The sequence below is a fragment of the Erythrolamprus reginae genome, chromosome 2, assembly GCF_031021105.1.
Source record: "Erythrolamprus reginae isolate rEryReg1 chromosome 2, rEryReg1.hap1, whole genome shotgun sequence".
Classification (NCBI taxonomy): Eukaryota; Metazoa; Chordata; class Lepidosauria; order Squamata; family Dipsadidae; genus Erythrolamprus; species Erythrolamprus reginae.
In genome coordinates this window covers 267,873,653-267,893,790 of record NC_091951.1, presented here as the reverse complement: position 1 = coordinate 267,893,790, position 20,138 = coordinate 267,873,653, and the positions used below count along the sequence as shown (strand labels likewise).

Sequence of the window (20,138 nt, the reverse complement as noted above, 5' to 3'; positions counted from 1 at the left end):
TTTCAAATGATATTCCTGATTTGATTGTTACTATCTAAAAGCGAATTTAAGAGGCATAAGCAATGTACTAAAAGTACCAACTTTCTGTTTTCTCTGCTACCCACTTTGTGCCAGTCTTTCAAGTGACAGCAAAGTCCATGAGACATCATTCCTGTCGGATTCAATTTGTTTCCATGCAAGCATAGAAGAACCAAATGCTGCAGCAATGACTCCACTGTTATCACATAAGATGCTAAAGTGCTTTTGCATGAATTCATCTGACGAAGTGATGACAAAGGATCAAACTATTTTCAGATTCTTATGGTATTTTGGATTTTTTTAAAAAAGCTCTTGTAACTTAATATAAGAAGACCAGTTTTCAAGCTAGGCCTTTATAGAATCTACATAGGTATTAATTAGCAAATAAATGGCTCAGGAAAGTATTGAAAAAGAAAATTGGGGGCTGCATCAAATTCATTTCCAAATATGTTATTATTCTAAGGTAGCAATGAAAAAAGCATTTTTCCCATATAGTTGAAATGTGCGGTCAGGTTTTGGTGGCAAATGAAAGTGATGTAATATAAAATATATTCTGCCTACCTATGGGACAAAGTTCAGTTTCTTGTTTTCAGCTGAATGTATTCAACTTATACTCAGAATTTGTGGGTGGGAGGACAGTATACAATATCACATTCTGAAATGAATTATTAAAACATTTATCCCATTTTCCATCTATATGAGGGTGGCAGATTTCAATATGCTATAGTTTTAGAGTATGAAAGAGGCAAGAAAAGGTACATATCCTTTTCTGGTTAATTTCAGACATCTATCTTTCCAGCTATCTGAAATGATAAATAAACATTGTGGTAAGTGTTTATATGGAAACTGATTTTTGTATTATATACAATAAAACCTCTGGTGATGAATGCTTCTGACCACAGTCAAATCAGATTCTGACCAAAAAATTCACAACTTTTTCCCCCCGCGAACAATTTCTCGTTCCACACCGGTTTTTTTGTAAGCGCCAAATTTCCAAAATTAGGTTCGGTCACGACCAAATCGGTTTGTGACCAAAGTTATGGAACGAATTATGGTTGTGACCAGAGGTTCTACTTTTTTTTTGTGCTGACCAAAGTCCCTTACTACCACCTTCCTCATTAGGTTGTCTATCTTTACTTGTGTCTGCTTCTTGTGTTTAATAGGAAAATTTTAACAAATGGCTTCAAAAGTAACTTCTGCTTCATGGTATATTCTAAAAGACTATAGATACAAAGCTTATATTGCCAAATATTATACACAGTAGAAAGCTAAAAATAAAGATCGAGAATTCTGCAGCTATATAAATACCATATTATGCTCAGTCGCCATGCAGACAAAAGCCATTAACAGTAGAAAAATCTTTGGTACTATACCCCTAGTGGCATTATTGTTCACATCACAAAATCTTGAATCCTTTGTGACGTGATGTCCTTTCTCTGAATGCTTTCAGAGTGCTATAAGTTTAACTAAGTAGAAAACCTACTAATATGTTCCCTCAGTGACCCTTAGCTTTTTAGGGCGGGGGCGGGGTGGTCTTTCATTGTTTGTATATCTACAGCAAGCTTTTAGTATTTTAGGCTGTGAAAATACATGTGTCTGGAATAGATAAATGGTTTTTAAAAATACTGTTAGTGAAGTCATGCGGATGACGAGGCTAGTAACAGGGATTAGCTGCTATAGGGGCAAATGCTGTCAAACTCTTTCACACAAACTCTGCTTCAGCCATGACTTACAATATTCTTTAACCCCAGACTAACCCTAGGTCATTGAATAAGAAATAATACTGCTAAATGGTGGTGAATAGAATGTATGCATTTTTTAAACTATACTTGCTCTTAAATTAAAATCTTTACTTTCAAAAATCTTTACCTTTCAGTGTTTTATTCTCCGCTGCTAATAATAATAAAAACTATTTTTGACCAATGTGTTTTAGAAGAATTTTTTGACTTCTTCTAACCTCCTAGAATAATACAAAATTTGTGGGATGGCAGAAGTAACTCTTAGAATGTAGAATGTTATATTAAAAATATTATTCTTCATGTTGAGGTTTGATGTATTTCAGAGAAACTAGGAGTGAAAATGTTTTCACAAAAACATTGCAAAATATGTTTTGGAAGTTGTAGGGAATGGTGCCTTTTATTCAATCAAATGACACTACAGAATAGATTCCCTCACTAATACAATATAATGATTTTCAGATAGATGAGCATATGTAAAATTTATTCTACATTTGTGAAAGGTAAAAATGGGATAAAGGGTAGGAACAGTTCCATTGCCTGAGCAATATACTGAGTTCTAGTTTGCATTTGCATTTTATGTAGAGAAAAATAAGGGATGTGTATTTATAGAGTTTTTAAACATTATCTTTTTGACAAATCTAGGTTATTGAAAACAGATGAAAGATTAGCTTTTGGTTTTTCTGTTTAAAAATAAATGTATACTGTACTATGATAGTTTCATAATGTGCTCTCTTTTCTGAAAATCTTCAAAGGCAAATCTAGATGCAGACACACACACACACACACACACACATATATATATAAATTTCTATCACAACCACATAGTTAAAAGAAGATTTCAGTTTTCCAGTAAAGAAGTTCTATTAATTTCCTGTGTACAGAAAATAAATTTAACATATTAAATTTACTGCCGTAGATAAAAACAGGTTAAGAAAAAACCTCAGAATTTACTGATATGCCAAATATGACTCCCTGTTAGATATGAATATTTGAATGTAAAGTGATAAGATGGACTAGGCATATTTCAAGAAACATTCTGGGTGTCATTCTGGGTAACAAAAATTATCTTTTCTGAAATAATGCATATTTAGCTTAATGGTATCAAAACATAAAATAGATTAAGCAAAGAAAAAGTAAAGCAAAATATACTGCTCAAAAAAAATAAAGCGAACACTCAAATAACACATCCTAGATCTGAATGAATGAAATATTCTCATTGAATACTTCGTTCTGTACAAAGTTGAATGTGTACAACAGCATGTGAAATTGATTGTCAATCAGTATTGCTTCCTAAGTGGACAGTCTGATTTTACAGAGGTTTGATTTACTTGGAGTTATACTGTATTGTTTAAGCGTTCCCTTTATTTTTTTGAGCAGTATATATTATATAAATTAGTTATGTTAAAACTGCCTCATATATTTTTCATTGAGGTAAATTTCAAATCTAAATTTGTTAATAGTGACATCAATCTAACTTTTTTTCATGTAAACAAACAGGAAATTTTGATTTTAGTCTCTTCGGTTTTCCCTGAAAACTGATCAAGGGGTTTTCAGCGAATGTTATAAAACTCTATGGTGGTAAGATGTCCTAAACTGAACTGCAGGAGCAGCTTGATTGTTGAAAATGTTTAATTATAGCAAAGATATGTGTAATCCGTATCTTTATGTGAAAATAGTATTACTGTACTCTGGTTTAAATTTCAACTTCATTAAACAACAGAAGATAGGGAAGAGGCATGGCTCATAGGATCAAAATATAATATATTTTTAAAAGGAACATAATATTTGCTTCTTGAAATCCTTCCTTCTGGCTGGATTGGGGGTTTCTGAGTGTGTGCTATGATAGTGGTAACTGACTGAGACACGAAAGTCACATCATACCTTCAGTCCGCTTGGTTTTAACTTTTTATTTAACTGTTGCTAATCTTAATTTTAATATTTATAATGTTTTATACCTATGTTTTTATTCTATTGTGAGAGTCACTCCAGAAAGTGAGATAGGCATCATAGAAATTTAGTAATAAATAAATAAGCTATTAAAAACTTGGCCATTCTCCCAATAGAGAAGGATGACAATTGCATTCCTGTTGAATGGGTGATTTTAGTTTGTATGTTTCTCTTTAGGCTACTCAGGATCCTTCTTTTGTATTTTCTTTTTCATTTTTTAACTGTAAGCACCCAATGACGTTGGATGCTGGTTGGTCTATAAATAACATGAATAAATCAGTCTCGGAGCTAAACCTAAATTAGGGTAATCCTTACTAAACAGCCACAATTGGGACCAGCAACACCACTGCTAAGCAATACAATTGTTAAGCAAGACATCACTTCACCATAATGGATTTACAATTATCCTTCATTAAGACAATCACCAGAATCAATAAGAGGGGTACCATATGACCAGATGTTATCGCTATCATCATCATTGATTATACAGTGATCACTCGAGTTTCGCGATCTCGATCAGAACATACAATGAATATTCAAGGAAGATGTAGAAGGAAAATGTCTGTGTTTGGCCAAGTAATAATGTACTAATAACGGAATAACACATCTAATATCTGCTTGAAGCACTGAGAGAAAAAGGGCAACAGATCAGCCCTTCTTAATAAAAAACATTTGCCATAGCCCGCTTACTCTCATTCCAGAGATTGGGGACAAAAATACCTTACCAGATTTTAATAAAGATAAAAAAGCTTTTTGTGTCATGCAGGTTTTTCTTCCTATTCAAGATTTAACTGTACAAAACTAGAAGTGTATCCTAAAAAAAAACACACGTTGTAAAAGGATCTATTCTTCACTATCTCATAATAATTGTAACAAAGTTAGCAAGTACCAACATTCATTTTTTAAACAAACTATAAACAACTTCTGTTCAATTAGAGGAACAATCATTTTTCATTTCATTTTAATTGGATTTTTATGCCGCCCCTCTCCGAGGACTCAGGGCGGCTCACAGTATGAGTACACAGCATGCATATTTGTTTGTTTTAATTTACAGCATATATATTTGTTTGTTTTAATGCACATTTGTGTCTTGTTAATTTTTGTCTTTGTTCTTTTTTTTTTTGTATTTTAACTTTGTGAATAAAATAATAAAAAAATTAATGGGGGGGGGGAATTTACCATTATCACCAAAGACTAGTATTTAAGTTTCTTAAATTATTCATGTCAGTTGACACTCTTATAATTAGAGTAATTATTTGCACATGCTTATAAGTCTGTATACTTTGACAATCAACCTAATGAGGGCTGAATGCCACTGCCATTCTTAAAAATCAATGAGTTCTGGTAAATCAAGCCAAAATAGATCTTCCTGTAGCATTTTGTTTCTCACAGTTGAAACAGAAATGGAGATCTCTACCTTTCCACTGTTCTTAACTTTCAACTGAAGACTAGAGGTATGCTGCAACCAACATAACAGTAACATTACATCTCCAAGACCAATACTGTAGTCCTTGATAAATATATCTACCATAACTTTATCAAACAGCTAGTTGTATATATATACACAGTGGTACCTCTACTTAGGAACTTAATTCGTTCCGTGACCAGGTTCTTAAGTAGAAATGTTCTTAAGTGGAAGCAATTTTTCCCATAGGAATCAATGTAAAAGCAAATAATGCGTGCAAACCCATTGGGAAAGAAATAAAAGCTTGGAATTTGGGTGGGAGGAGGAGGAGGAGGAAGAAGAGGTGGAGGACAGTCGCTGCCAAAGGAAGAAGGTGAGGTGAGCGCCCCCTTTTGCCTTTCTGCACCCAGACACTCCGGGAAACAACCTCGCACCGAGAGGCAGCCTGAGGGAGTCACCACAAGCTCCATTTGCTCTGGGCTGCCAATGCCGCCTTAAGCACTACTGAAAGGGTCCTCTGGCAGCCCAGAAAAGCCCGAGATGGCCGGGATTAAAGGGGGAATGGCAGGAAACTGGCTGGGCCTTTGTGCCGCTCTCAAATTTCCTGGGAAATTTGGTTGTTAAGTAGAAAATGGTTCTTAAGTAGAGGCAAAAACATCTTGAGCACCCGGTTCTTATGTAGAAAAGTTTTTAAGTAGAGGTGTTCTTAAGTAGAGGTACCACTCTGTGTGTGAGTGTGTGTATGTGTGTGTGTATCACAGGTTTTTGCTGAATTTTTAAAATTAAGCCAAATGTATGGCTGGGATACATTTGTTAATGAGGACTGGTTTCCAGATGTCTGGTAGGCGGGAGGTATAATCCTGCTTGTTCATATTGTGGGGATGTTTTTTTATCTCAATGATTATTCCATTATTATTCTTTTGTTGTAGAGTTCTGTTTTAAAAATTAATTTCTAAAACAGAACACTACAACAAAAGAATAATCATGGAAGCCATTGAGATAAAAAAACATCCCCACAATATGAACAAGCGGGATGATACCTCCGTTAATTCTCTGCCTTATAAGGCAAAGGTAGCAGGTTCAAGTCCCAGTGAGGGTATGGCTAGCTGATGAGGCCAAAACAAGGCCGAAATAGATCTATCCTAGTCTCTCTTAATTTTCAAATTCAGCAAAAACATGTGACACATAGATAGAATTGTCGGCTAAATTAACTGCCTTGGAAATGGCCTTGGGTTGGGCTGAGAGGCAAAAAAGGAGATGTGATGTTCCTTCAATATACCAGGGTGATTCGACACAAAATGTAACCCTTCCCTGGTACAGAGCTGAAAGGATTGGATACTGTAGCCTGGAGGTTAATTCTCTGCCTTACAAGGCAAAGGTTGCAGGTTCAAGTCCCAGTGGGTATGACTAGCTGATGAAGCCAAAATAAGGCCGAAATAGATCTATCCTAGTCTCCCTTAATTTTCAAATTCAGCAACATGTGACACACACAGACACACACGTGTGTGTGTGTGTGTGCTGATAACTCTGATGGGAACCTATAGACTTCATCGTAAAAAAGGAAGAAAGGTTTATATATCTCCATTTACTTCTCATATATCAAATAATAACCTTCTCTTTAGAATCTGCCGACAAAGGAACAATGGGAAGAGGAATCAGCCGATACTACCGTTATTTCATATTCAACAATGATCTAATTCATTCAGTACACAATACACACTGCACTGCAAAAATGTCTCTTATTTCGTAATGTTCATTTCTTTAGAGGATGAAAGCAGTAGAGGACTTATTTGAAGAATTTCCTATTACTTTTCCATTGTGTTTTCCTAAAGCTGCTTTTTAAAAGACCAAAGCTTTGTATATGTAGGTATATGCAAAAATGCATGGTAATCAGTTAAAAGGTTAACAAAATAATTCACTTTATTGAATTATGATTCTGAATACTTTTTTCTTATATTGCCTACATTTGCCATACTAAACAAACTATGGTACATTTTAACCATTTCAGAAACTAAGATACTTTGAGAATTGCCTTGTGTGTAGGCATGTTTATTTATTATTTATTTAAATTTATATGCCGCTAAATCCCCTGGGACTCAGGACAGTTTACAGCAAGATAAAAGAACAATCAAATAATTAAAATGCAGTAATTAAAATACATTTAAAACCCAATTGACCATTAAATCATACAATCAAACATCTCCATCAATGATTGGAGTATTTCTAGTACTACTTTAATTAATCCAAGTTAAAATTAAAGAATCAGATTAAAGTGTAAATACTTTACAAGAGAACGATGATTGCTTTGAAAGTATAAAGAAAGAAAATTAAAGAGGGAGTACATATCCCAGTGGTGACTTGATTTAGTACTATTTCCCCTCAAATAAGACATCCCCTGATAAGAAGCCCAGTCGGGCTTTTGACTGCATGGCAATAAGGCCAAGTGCTTATTTCAGGGTTCGAAAAAATATAAGACAGGATCCTATTTTAGGCAAACAAAGTAGTATTTCTAAATCCAGATTATGTCTAAACATTTGATCACTAATTAACATAAAAATTTCCTGTGGCAATGTTTAAATTTAAAAAAAATAGTGTATGAGCTAGGAAGAGAATGGTTGAGAAAAAGCATGGCTAATTTTCAAATCAATACTAACTGAGTCATCATATTATGATTATAGTTGCATTGCAATAATGGTATAAAATTTTGAAGAGTAGATTAATACAATATTAGACATTTTGTCAACTCTGGGTAGAATGAGAACGATGGGAAGTGAAATAAAATTTCAATACATTTTAATTTATGGCAAAAGTAGAACAACTGAAAAATATATCAGTTATAATAATTGGTTACTTTCCCTTTTCAGCTATTACAATGATGTGTTTATCAGCTTTATTATTAGAGATATTAGCTTCTCCATGACAGAAGTTACCTCCATAATTCATAAATAGTGTTCAACTCAGACAAAACAGCAATGAAAAAAGAGATACTATGACATATTTATATACCTCATATATTGCTTTAACGGTAGCTTTAACAGTCCATCCAGAATGTTTGTTATGGAACTATTTATGATAACAAAGGCCCTATGTAATACCCATAGAGAAAGCCAAATTGTTTGAACAGAAGAATGATTTTGTATTGTTTACATAGCCGTCATTCTCAACAAGTGACTTCAAGTAGCATACAAAGATTAAGAAAGAAAACCAAAATAAACTATATCATGCAAGTTTTGAGCTGCAATATATGAGAGGAAGACTTTTGGAAGTCTTTTTTTTTTTTGCTTTTTTTCCAAAGTAGAAATGAATGAATATACAGTGATCCCCCGGTTATTGCGTTCCCGACCATTGCGAACAGGCTAATTTGCGATTTTTGAACCCGGAAGTCAAAACACCATCTGCGCATGCGTGCCCTTTTTTTCTATGGGCACGCATGCGTAGATGGCGCCGGGCAGATCAGCTGCTGGGCGGCTTCCCTAGGTCTTCCCCCTCTTGGCGGGCATCAGCGAGGAGTTTCCCCACCGCCCACGCAAACTCCTCGCTGCTGCCGCTTCGCTCGGGCCGCTTCCCAGCTGAGTACTCAGCTGGGAAGCGGCCCGAGCGAACGGCTTGTCCGCAGCCTGCCTGCTCGCTCGCGCGCGGCTCGCGCGCCCTTCTCCCGCCCACACCGTTCGCTCGGGCCGCTTCCCAGCTGAGTACTCAGCTGGGAAGCGGCCCGAGCGAACGGCTTGTCCGCAGCCTGCCTGCCCGCGCGCCCGCGGCTCGCGCGCCCTTCTCCCGCCCACGCCGTTCGCTTGGGCCGCTTCCCAGCTGAGTACTCAGCTGGGAAGCGGCCCGAGCGAACGGCTTGTCCGCAGCCTGCCTGCCCGCGCGCCCGCCGCTCGCGCGCTCTTCTCCCGCCCACGCCGTTCGCTCGGGCCGCTTCCCAGCTGAGTACTCAGCTGGGAAGCGGCCCGAGCGAACGGCTTGTCCGCAGCCTGCCTGCCCGCGCGCCCGCCGCTCGCGCGCCCTTCTCCCGCCCACGCCGTTCGCTCGGGCCGCTTCCCAGCTGACTACTCAGCTGGGAAGCGGCCCGAGCGAACGGCTTGTCCGCAGCCTGCCTGCCCGCGCGCCCGCCGCTCGCGCGCCCTTCTCCCGCCCACGCCGTTCGCTCGGGCCGCTTCCCAGCTGACTACTCAGCTGGGAAGCGGCCCGAGCGAACGGCTTGTCCGCAGCCTGCCTGCCCGCGCGCCCGCCGCTCGCGCGCCCTTCTCCCGCCCACGCCGTTCGCTCGGGCCGCTTCCCAGCTGACTACTCAGCTGGGAAGCAGCCCGAGCGAACGGCTTGTCCGCAGCCTGCCCATGCCGTTCGCTCCCCCTCTTGCTGGCGGGAGGGCGAGAAGCCCTCCCCAGCACCCGCTCGCCCGCCCTTCGCCACTCGCCCGCCCTTCGCCCAGCCACCCGCCATTCGCTTGCTGCTCACCCGGGTTCGGGGGGGTGCTGGCAAGCTGCCCATGCCGGCGGCGACGTTTTAAAACAGCCGCGCGGCTTTCCAATGAGTCCCGAAGACAAACGCGGAAGTTTGACGTTTGTCTTCGGGACTCATTGGAAAGCCGCGCGGCTGTTTTAAAACGTCGCCGCCGGCATGGGCGGCTTCCTAGCAGCCCCCCAAACCCGGGTTGGGGGTCCGGGGGGTGCTGGCAAGCCCCCCATGCCGGCGGCGACGTTTTAAAACAGCCGCGCGGCCCCCAATCTTCGGCTCCTCGCTAGCGCTGCGGAAGTAAAAACACCATCTGCGCATGCGGAGATGGTGTTTTTACTTCCGCAGCGCTACTTCGCTAAAACCCGCTCGTTGCGGGGGGTCCTGGAACGGAACCCTCGCAATGATCGGGGGATCACTGTACAATGAATGAGTAAGATAATGTACAGGAGGTTTTAAATTCTTACTAATAAATTAATACAGTGGTACCTCTACCTAATAACACCACTACTTATTTATTTTATTTATTTATTTATTTATTCTTTGTCCAATATACAATACATATGAAAGGGAATAGACATTAAGTGATATATAAAAGATAGGAAGTGAAGAGGAAGAGAAGTAGGTGGGAAGGAAAGAATATATATGATAAAATGGAAAGGAAAGACAATTGGACAGGGGACGAAAGGCACATCAGTGCACTTATGTACGCCCCTTACTGGCCTCTTAGGAACCTGGAGAGGTCAATCGAGGAGAGTCTGAGGGAGAAATGTTGTGGGTTGGGGGTTGACACTATTGAGTCAGGTAATGAGTTCCACGCTTCGACGACTCGATTGTTAAAGTCATATTTTTTACAGTCAAGTTTGGAGCGATTAACATTGAGTTTGAAGCTGTTGCATGCTCTTGTGTTGTTGCGGTTGAAGCTGAAGTAGTCGTTGACCGGAAGGACATTACAGCGAATGATTTTGTGAGCAATACTTAAATCTTGTTTTAGGCGCCGCAGTTCTAAGCTTTCAAGATCCAGGATAGTTAGTCTGTTTTCGTAGGGTATTCTGTTTCGGGTGGAGGAGTGGAGGGCTCTTCTGGTGAAGTATCTTTGGATGTTTTCGAGAGTGTTGATGTCTGAGATGTGGTGAGGGTTCCAGACAGATGAGCTATATTCGAGAATGGGCCTGGCATAGGTTTTGTAGGCTCTGGTCAGAAGTGTGAGATTGCCAGAGCAGAAGCTATGTAGAATCAGGTTTACAACTCTGGAAGCCTTTTTGGCAATATTGTTGCAGTGGGCTTTAGCACTTAGGTCATTTGAAATTAGTATTCCGAGGTCTTTTACTGAGTGTGGGTTTGCTGTGAGAATTTGTTTATTCAGTTCATATATGAGGTTTGGGTTCTTTTTGCCGATGTGGAGGGTAGAGCATTTGTTGGATGAGATTCGAAGTTGCCAGATGTTAGACCAATCTGAAACATAGTCAAGGTCTTTTTGGAGAGTGAGTGTGTTGTCAGTGGTGTTGAAAAGTTTTACATCATCGGCGAAGAACACACAGTTGCTTGCGATATTATCGCAGAGGTCGTTGATGTATAGGATGAAAAGAGTAGGACCTAGTACGCTGCCTTGGGGAACGCCGCTTTTGACAGGGACAGGGGAGGAAATGGCGCTTCCGATTTTGACAACTTGTTGCCTGTTTGACAGGAATGCAGTAATCCAGTTGTGGAGGAGTCCTGAGATGCCATAGGATTTGAGTTTTAGGAGAAGTTTGTCATGAACCACTGAGTCAAAGGCTTTGCAGAAGTCGATATAAATTGCATCTATGGATTTTCCTTGATCAAGGTGGGTAGTCCAGATGTTTTTGCAGTGAAGTAGTTGTAGGTTGCAGGATAGTTTCTTTCTGAATCCAAATTGTTTTTTTGATAGTAGGTTATTAGATTCTAGGTAAAGGATGATTGATCGATTTATGATTGATTCCATGATTTTACAAGGGACGCAGCATAGTGATATTGGTCTGTAGTTGTCAACTAGTGATGGGTCTCCTTTTTTGAAGATGGGGATGACTACTGCTTTAGACCACAGCTTGGGGAGAGTACTTGTCCTGAAGGATTTTTGGAAGATAATGCTTAAGGGCTCAGCTATGGCAGAAGAAAGTTTTCTTAAGAAGTATGCACAAAGACCATCTGGTCCAACAGATAGGGAAGGTTTGAGATCACGGATGAACTTTTCTAGATAAGAACCGGGTGTTCAAGATTTTTTTGCCTCTTCTCAAGAACCATTTTCCACTTACAAACCTGAGCCTTCAAAACTGTAACCGGAAAAGGCAGGGAGAAGCCTCTGTGGGGCCTCTCTAGGAATCACCTGGGAGGAAAGAGGGCTGGAAAAGGTGGGGAGAAGCCTCCATGGGGCCTCTCTAGGAATCTCCCAGGAGGAAACAGGGCCTCTACCCTCCCTGTGGTTTTCCCAATCGCAAGCATTATTGGCTTTTACGTTGATTCCTATGGGAAAAATTGCTTCTTCTTACAAACTTTTCTACTTAAGAACCTGGTCACGGAAAGAATTAAGTTCGTAAGTAGAGGTACCAGTGTACCTCCTGATAACATACAATTCCTATCTCATACCAATAATAAATCAATATTCCCTAAATATATACCTCCTATAGCAGTGATGGCTAACCTTTTCTGGACTAAGTGCCCAAAGTGTGGATGATTGTATGCAAGTGCACCCGAATCCCCAAATGCAATGTGCGTGTGGGCCCCGTGCATGTGTGTGTGTGTGTGTGGCCTCCACACTGCCTCCCTGTGCATGTGCGACAGAGACCCAATGACCAGCTGCCCGGTGCGCCTGTATGCACAGTTGAACTGGGTGATGGTTCGTGTGCCCACAGAGGGGGTGCTGCATGCCGTCATCACGATGCTATCATTTAACATAGAATATTTATACTCTTCACAAACAGCATCAGTTTTTAAGTTACTTAAATTAACCTCAAAATTTCAAACCATTTATAGTAGTCAATATCATTTTGAACTTGAAAGTAAGTCCCTTAGAGTTTAATATGTTTGTTCTCAGATTATTTATGACAATGCAATCTAAATTTAATTTCCTCTTTGCTATCTCTACCCTTGTTGCCTAAGTTAAGAAAATATGATGGTGACACTGAATGAAATCACTTTCAAAACTATCTTTACTTTTAAAAGTTGTTTATATATCTTTCTTTACCTTAAAGTTACATACCGTATAAGATGATATGGGAAAAAACTTCATGGAAGATTAGAGTGCAACCCTTCACAGATTAAATGCTTGGAAGCATCTAATGCTAATCCAAGAAAGTGACTACTACACCATCTATTACAATGGATCAGAGTCTTGAAGTCTGTGTTTTCCCTGGAGTATCTTTCCAGATAGATTACCATCCTTATAATGAAATGCTCAATTACTGCTTTGAAATAGGTAATTATAAAGACTGTAGGCATTTTCCAGTTAGGGATTTTGTTTTGATTTTCCATCTTTTAATTATTAGTGCATGAAAGGCAAATGAAAATGTTCTAACTTCAATCTCCTTCTTTTAAAAACTGAATGATTGAAATTTGTTTTAAAAATTGAAATGGTTGAAATTGAAACTATTGATGGTCTCATTCATAAAACGGTACTGAATTCAAACTTGTTAAATATAGCTAAGGTTTTATTTCTCACTACCCATGAACAACAAATTGCATCCAATTTTTAAATATAAAAATAAAATTTCATTGAACGCAACCTTAATATCTTAGGATCTTATTACTGAAAAAAATGGGCCCATCTTTGGAAACAATTTCATGCAGCATGTTTATGGATGGAAACTGATTGCACATGTTTGCTTTGTTATATGTGCAGAATGTACAATGACTTAATACAGTTCTGTAACATGCTGGATCACATAAGATGAACAAAAATAACCAAGAAAAGTGGTCCCTCAAATTACCCAGCCTTATGCCATGTAGGCCTTTATAGGTCATTACCAGCACTCTGAATTGAACCCAGAAACAAAATGGCAACCAATGCAGCTTGTGGAGCAAGTACAACATACACTGATCTAGGGAGTTATAAAACTGCCCATACTGCTATATTCAACATTAGTTGAAGCTTCCATGTGCTGTTCAATGCCTCTTCAAGCACATTATAGTTATCCACAAAGGAGAAAATTAGGGCATGAGTGACTGAGGGTAAGGCTTCCTGATGGCACAAGTAGTGCCAACCTAAAGTTGTGCAAATGACTGCCATGTGCTTATTGAGCAGGAATCATAGAAACATAGAAGACTGACGGCAGAAAAAGACCTCATGGTCCATCTAGTCTGCCCTTATACTATTTCCTGTATTTTATCTTACAATGGATATATGTTTATCCCAGGCATGTTTAAATTCAGTTACTGTGGATTTACCAACCACGTCTGCTGGAAGTTTGTTCCAAGGATCTACTACTCTTTCAGTGAAATAATATTTTCTCACGTTGCTTTTGATCTTTCCCCCAACTAACTTCAGATTGTGTCCCCTTGTTCTTGTATTCACTTTCCTATTATGAGTCCAGAAAGAAACACACACATCCCAGATTACAGACAAAGTCTGTTTGGGTGAGTTCCATATTATTCAGCAATAAAGGTGACATGTTCCTGGATCCCAAAGGCTGTAAAACAAAGATGTGCAGTGAGACTCCTTGCCACTCAATAGAGTGATTGTCTTAAATAAAGATAGGTGGCTGCAACTTAACTTAAAAAGTAGCCTTGATCTAAAATTATCTGTTCCCATGTCTGCATATTATTGCTGCATATTCTGCCTGTACAAGAAACTCAGAAACTCTGACTTGAAAGCAATTGGCAATCCTGCCTTGTCTCTCTCATTACTGGATTGGATTTTGACTTCTTTCCTGCATGGTCCTACTGCAAACAAAATTAATTAGGCCAGCTTTCTATCCAAGACCTCTTGGTCTTTTGTTTCTTTGTTGCTTATTTATTTAGCTTTGAGTGAATTTATTTATTTATTTATTTATTTTATTTATTTTGTCCAATACACAATGAGGGTTTTAATGGGTATATATCTATATACACATAGTTAAATACATGTTGAAGGTTATAGAGGAGATACTCGTAGTAAAATATATCTAAGAAAGAATAGAAAAGAAGATATAGTAATAGAATATATCAATGAAAGAATAGAAGAAGAGATATAGGAATAGAAGAAAGGTATAGGAGATATAGGAGAGCAATAGGACAGGGGACGGAAGGCACTCTAGTGCACTTGTACTCGCCCCTTACTGATCTCTTAGGAATCTGGATAGGTCAACCGTAGATAATCTAAGGGTAAAGTGTTAGGGGCTTGGGGATGACACTATGGAGTCTGGTAATGAGTTCCACGCTTCGACAACTCGGTTACTGAAGTCATATTTTTTACAGTCAAGTTTGGAGTGGTTAATATTAAGTTTAAATCTGTTGTGTGGTCTTGTGTTGTTGTGGTTGAAGCTGAAGTAGTCACCGACAGGCAGGATGTTGCAGCATATGATTTTGTGGGCAATACCTAGATCTTGTTTAAGGCGTCTTAGTTCTAAGCTTTCTAGGCCCAGAATTGAAAGTCTAGTCTCGTAGGGTATTCTATTTCGAGTGGAGGAGTGAAGGGCTCTTCTGGTGGAAGTATCTTTGGACATTTTCAAGGATGTTAATGTCTGAGATGCGATATGGGTTCCAAACAGATGAGCTGTATTCGAGGATGGGTCTGGCAAAAGTTTTGTAAGCTCTGGTAAGTAGTGTGAGATTGCCAGAGCAGAAGCTACGTAGGATTAGGTTTACAACTCTTGAAGCCTTCTTGGGTACGTTGTTGCAGTGGGCTTTGGCACTTAAATCTTTTGTTAGTAGTATATCAAGTTCTTTAACCGAGTGGGGATTATCTGTGATAATTTGATTACAGTGATCTCTCGATTAGCGCGGGGGTTACGTTCCAAGACCTCCCGCGCTAATCGATTTCCGCGTTATAGTGGTGCGGAAGTAAAAAACACCATCTACGCATGCGCGCCATTTTTTTCATGGCCGCACATGCGCAGATGGTGGAGTTTGCGTGTGGGCGGCGGGGAAGACCAAGGGAAGGTTCCTTCAGCCGCCCAACAGCTGATCTGCTCCGCAGCGCGGAAGCAGCGAGGAGCCAAAGATGGGGTAAAGGCAAAGGGGAAACCCCATCTTCGGCTCCTCGCTGCTGCCGCGCTGCGGAGCGGATCAGGTGTTGGGCGGCTGAAGGAACCTTCCCTTGGTCTTCCCCGCCGCCCAGGCAAAGGGGAAACCCCAAGATCGCTTGCCGCTTGCCGCTTGCCGTATTGCAGCTTGGAGCCTTGCTTCGCCTCCTTCGCTGCAATACGGCAAGCGGCAAGCGGCAAGCGATCTTGGGGTTTCCCCTTTGCCTGGGCGGCGCTGGGGCCATGCGGAGCCGCTCATCTAGGGGGGCGTGGACCGGCAAGGTGCCCTCCGCTCTCTCTCTTTCTCTCCCTGTTACCGGTGTGGTATAAGAGAGAGAAAGAGAGAGAAAGGAGGGCGACTTGCCAGTCCACGCCCCCCTGGATGAACAGCCTCGCATGGCCCCAGCGCCGGGCTCCGCTGTTGCCTCCGCCCCCATTCGGCTCTGCAGCTGAGAGGCCTTCCCGGCAGAGCCCTCCCCAACAGCTCCCGCCGCCAGCGCAAAAAAGAAAAGAAAAAAAAATCCCCAAAAGAGGCAGGCACAAAGCGGGGGCACAAGGGGAGCTGCGCGGCAGAGGTTGCTTTTTTTCTTCTCGTGGGCAAGTGGAGGGGGGGAGAGAGAAGGGAGGAAGAGAGTGTGAGAGAGGAAGAAAGAGAGAGAGAAATGATAGAAAAAAGGGGAGAAAAAAAGAGAAATGAGAAAATGATTGAAGCATAGTGACAGGAAAGAAAGAGAAAGAGACAGAGAAGTGACTCTTGGTGATGACGTATGACGTCATCGGGTGGGAAAAACCGTGGTATAGCAAGAAAACCGTGGAGTATTTTTTAATTAATATTTTGTGAAAAACCGTGTTGTAGCGTTTCGCACTAATCGAGACCGTGCTAATCGAGGGATCACTGTATTCAGTTCATATTTGGAGTTCAGATTCTTCTTCCCAATGTGTAGGACAGAGCATTTGCTAGTTGAGATATGGAGTTGCCATGTGTTAGACCACTCAGAAATAGTGTCAAGGTCTTTTTGGAGAGTAGTTTTGTTATCAGTGGTGTTGAAGAGTTTTACATCGTCGGCGAAGAGGACACAGTTGCTTGTGATGTAATCGCAAAGATCATTGATGTAGAGAATGAAGACCATTGGTCCCAGTACACTATCTTGGGGAACACCGCTTTTAACTGGGACGGGGGTGGATATGGTGCTTCCTATTTTGACCACTTGTTGTCTGTTTGACAGGAATGCCGTAATCCAGCTATGGAGGGATCCTGAGATGCCATAGGATTTGAGTTTTAGGAGTAGTTTGTCGTGGACCACTGAATCAAAACCTATCATTACTTAGCATGCACACACAAACACACACATGAGGGAAGTGGAAGAGGGATAGAGAGCTTAAAACATGAAATTGCATATGTTGAGTCAAAACCTACTGTTCTCTATCTAAAGCTCCACATCCTCAAGAGGGACAGCATCCTTAATACATCAGCAGCAGAGATATAAAAAGGAGTGTCATTAGCATATTTATAATATCCAACTCCAAGGAGATAAATGACCTTGCTCCACAGAGATGTGAGATGGAGAAAGTATTGAGCCCTGCAAAATTTCATAAAGTACAGGGTGAGAGTAGGACATTTTCCTCCTGATCAAAGGAAACAAGCCACCATAATCTAGTGCTATCACTCCACCCCTGAAATAATAGAATAGAATAGAACAGAATAGAATAGAAGTTTTCATTAGCCAAGTGTGATTGGACACACAAGTAATTTGTCATTGGTGCATATGCTCCAGAATGTAAACGGTTCCAGGATTCCATTGTATTGAAAGCTGAAAGTCAAGTAGAACAATTTTGGATGCATTATTCCCAATTTGTTCCCACAGGGTTCATCTAAAAGTGGGACTAATAGTGTTCGGTCTCGTGCTCTGGTCTGAAATCTGATTGAAAGAGGACTAAATATTCTATTTTGTTCTGGATTCTTGGAAAATGCTACAACACAATTGGATACCGGACAAGACAATTGGATATTGAATAAAAATTATCTAGTACCTTTTTAAGATTGAAATATAATTGTCAATAGAATCACTGACTTGATCAAATAGTCTACATTATGAAGAGAATTATTCTCTTACACACGTATTGGGGAAAATGCAGATAGAAAATTCAAAGTTCTAGATTTACAACTGGAAGCTGTAATTGGAACAGCTCTTAATTTGACCCAACCCTAAATTAAGAGAAAGGCATATATCTGTTTAACACATATTTAGGAATTTCAATTCATCCCATTTTATGGCCTCCAAACATACCTTGCTATTTCAAATAATAATTTCGTGCAGAATGCAGCTGCGAGAGCAATCATGGGCTTTCCCAAATATGCCCATGTTACACCAACACTCCGCAATCTGCATTGGTTGCCGATCAGTTTCCGGTCACAATTCAAAGTGTTGGTTATGACCTATAAAGCCCTTCATGGCACCGGACCAGATTACCTCAGGGACCGCCTTCTGCTGCACGAATCCCAGCGACCAGTTAGGTCCCACAGAGTGGATCTTCTCCGGGTCCCGTCAACTAAGCAATGTCGCCTGGCGGGACCCGGGGAAGAGCCTTCTCTGTGGCGGCCCCGGCCCTCTGGAACCAACTCCCCCCAGAAATTAGAACTGCCCCCACCCTCCTTGCCTTTCGTAAACAACTTAAAACCCACCTCTGCCGCCAGGCATGGGGGAATTGAGATCCTCTTTCCCCCTAGGCCTTTACAATTCTATGCATGGTATGTATGTATGTATGTTTGGTTTTTATATTAATTGATTTTTAATCATCAATACCAAATTACTATTGTACACTGTTTTATTGTCACTGTTAGCCGCCCCGAGTCTCTGGAGAGGGGCAGCATACAAATCCAATAAATAAATAAATAAATAAATAAATAAATAAATAAATAAATAAATAAATAAATAAATAAATAAATAAATAAATAAATAAATAAATATCGAGCCATTAGGTACAAAACAGAGTGTGTCATTTTTTCATGATCATAAAATGTGGTAGCTTTTTAAAAAGTTGATATGGGTTCAAAGTGATGACCGTATCTATGAGAGTATTATCTGTGATATATTTGTCAAATTTTCAGAGAAATAATTTATAAAAACTGGGTTAAAATACATTTGTCAAATACAAGGGGAGGTATATAATATAACAGAGGCCGAAAAAAACATTGCTATTGGAATATTTATTCTAATTAGACTTTTTCCTATATAGTTCCTTCAAATTGTATTTTCATAGAACCCGTATTCATAAACTCCACACAGAACCTGCTGTGCACTGTGCCCGATCAGTGAAGACAGCTGCAATGTCCCAAAGCTTTGCAAAACAATTTCTCTTATGAACAAGCAGACATTTTTCCTGAGGGTTAACTCAATGTGAGTGGGTGGAGAAAGTGCTTTTAATTTCAAGGGTCAGAAGTTAGGAGAAAAAACTATAAATATTTCCATTCCTGAGCACTCGTTCTGCTGCACCAGGCTATTAATTTTAAAAGAGGTTCTGCTATTGAAGGAAGTCTATCAGCAGCTGAGGTGATAGCTAATAGGTATCATGTGGTTCCTGAGATGGATGGAAGAACTTTTATTTATTTTTTCCTACTATATAAAAGATAACCAAAATCAATTTGACTCCCTTAAAAAAGAAAAGAAAACTATTCAAAATTCTTGTGTTAATATACGAGGGTTATCCAAAAAGTTAGAAGGGCACATACCCTGTTTCCCCGATAGTAAGACACCTCCGATTGTAAGACGTATCGGGGGTTTCAGGGGGGTTGGCTAATATAAGCCGTACCCCGAAAGTAAGACATATGTCTTACTTTCGGGGAAACACGGGGGTATTGCCGGGGGGGGAGCCCGATGACGTCGCTTCCAAGCTCCCCGCGCACCCCTCGCCTTCGCCTCACCGCAGCGCCACCGCCTCTTCCACGGCTTGGCAAAGCGAAGGACGGCGCTGGTCCAAAGCGAGCCGAGCGGGCGGCGGCTTGCAGCGAAGCCGCTCGTCCCAGCAACCGAGTCCTGCCGAGGCTCGGCTGCAAGCGGCCAGGGAGGCCGACCAGCTCCGAGGCGAGCGGCCGGAGCTGCGCTCTCCTTCGCCCGCCTCCTTTCCGGCAGGCAGGTGGGGCTGCCCAACTGCGCAGAACGGCTCCTTCCCTCCAGACACACGCTTCCCCGACACGCGTCTGTGGCTCCACGCGTGCACGCCGCTTGGAGCCCTGAGGTTGAACTTGGAAAAGGGCTCACGAGGCTCCTGTCCCGCGGCTGCCCTTCTGGACTCTGGGGAGATGCCTTCGGGAACGCGACCCTTTCAATTTTTTTCCAATGTAAGACATACCCCGAAAGTAAGACGTAGTGGGGCTTTTGGGGGTAAAAAGAAAGTAAG

The 20,138-nt window shown here is 40.8% G+C and overlaps 1 protein-coding gene across 1 annotated transcript in view; it reads right to left on the bottom strand.

Moving 5' to 3' along the window:
- The window catches only part of PTPRD (protein tyrosine phosphatase receptor type D), a 450,382-nt gene that overhangs the window by 334,928 nt on the left and 95,316 nt on the right, over positions 1-20,138 (bottom strand). The gene's annotated exons all lie outside the window — the stretch shown is intronic.